Source organism: Lagopus leucura, unplaced genomic scaffold (genome assembly GCF_019238085.1).
Source record: "Lagopus leucura isolate 7727_CA_CO unplaced genomic scaffold, USGS_WTPT01 Super-Scaffold_741, whole genome shotgun sequence".
Lineage (NCBI taxonomy): Eukaryota > Metazoa > Chordata > Aves > Galliformes > Phasianidae > Lagopus > Lagopus leucura.
In genome coordinates, this window is record NW_024962256.1 from 10,521,636 (window position 1) to 10,523,190 (window position 1,555).

The following is a 1,555-nucleotide window of genomic DNA, read 5'->3' on the forward strand; positions in this document are numbered from 1 at the left end:
TCTCCTCTCCTCTCCTCTCCTCTCCTCTCCTCTCCTCTCCTCTCCTTTTTTCACAAGCTGTTTCATATCTCTTACTATTGTGCCTGTCAAGATATTCTTCTGTCTTCCATAGCTAGATAATTGAATCCCTATTATTTCCATAGTCTTAATGAAGGTTCTCTAAGATCCTTGCTTGTTACATCTGAAAATTGAATAAAAAATTCCTTTGTGCTGACAGCTTCATTGTAGTCAGTGTTCAAAATATCAAAGGAAGAATGCTAAATGTTCATAATGTAAAGTGTCAGGAGTGCAATCTGGGATAATAGAATACATGTCTTGCAAACTTGCACTTTAATATGGCAAACTACTTGGTCAGCAAGCAAATTAATTCATTTAGGATTTGATATTATTGCATGTAGTGGGTCAGCTTTTGCAGGCAGCTCTGTCTTATGATGAATTTTGCTAGCACACGACACTGTGTGTGCAGATGCCAACCACAGAATGACTGCATGCTTGGTGTAAGGATATAACAGCAGTGACTTCCCAAATATGTCTCTGTTCACTGTATTTCTTCGTAAGCTCGCTTCCTTTTTTTTTTCCTCCAATGCATGCTCGCCGTTCAAAGAGACTAATAAACATTTGCTGTAATTATCTGGTTATCCCTTCAAAATACCAAATGTTGTACAGTAGGAATTGATGGCACAGATGTTTGAAGCATGAACAGATGAATGCAGTGAAATGCTGTCAATGGAGTGTTGTCTCCCACAGTTCCACCAAGAAACCTGAACATATTTTCTGGCAGAACTGCTCATTTTCCCAGGGCAGATATTTGCAAGCTTACCTCTGTAGCTTGTGAATACCAAAATGAATGGTAAATATTAACCTCTGAGAGCTAGAACAATGTGAAAAATTACAAAAGTAAATGTTAGCAGAGATATCTGTTACACAGGCAAAGAGAGAGACGGCACTGAAAGGATTTATGTTATTTTTGAGCCTTGGCTTGCACACGAATGATGTGAATTTTTCTACTGAAAGAAAACTGAGGTCCAATTTTTCAAAACGTTGCCTTGAAGTTTTGTTTTTCAGAGTTGGGGACCTGATTGGAAAAGCAGCTCTCTGGAAAAATAATTATGGAAGACAAAAAATAATAATAAAAGAGAAAGAAAATATGTGACGCGCTGTAGAAGTTACAGCTGCAAACAGGTTTTCATTCTCTTGTGCATAAGCAAATAAATACAAAATAAAAGAAACTACACAAATGGATTAACAGATTTTGTTGATCTCTTTCTTGCAGAGAAGAAACAGAATTTGGTCACTCTTTGGCTGGTTAACTGTGTCCTTCTTCACTGGTACTATTTATGAGGAACACACATTTGTAACTTACTGTCGTTATCTGTTACTAGGTATATGTATTTCATATAATATCCTACAGATGGGTCCTTAGAAATACTAAATAAGGAACTGCTAAAACCGAAGCCTGTAAGGGAAATAATTCAGAGATGCTTGCAGAGCAGTTGCTTAAAAGAGAAGCAGAGATGGTCCGTATTTCTGGGGGATGAAGTCCTGTTTTTTGGGT

The 1,555-nt window shown here is 37.4% G+C and overlaps 1 long non-coding RNA gene across 1 annotated transcript in view; it reads left to right on the forward strand.

Moving 5' to 3' along the window:
• The window catches only part of LOC122175862, a 43,219-nt gene extending 41,985 nt beyond the window's left edge, over positions 1-1,234 (forward strand). Inside the window, exon 7 of the long non-coding RNA XR_006177531.1 lies at positions 1,066-1,234. This is a non-coding gene — a long non-coding RNA (uncharacterized LOC122175862). The remainder of the gene's footprint in view (positions 1-1,065) is intronic.
• Positions 1,235-1,555: the final 321 nt, after the last annotated feature.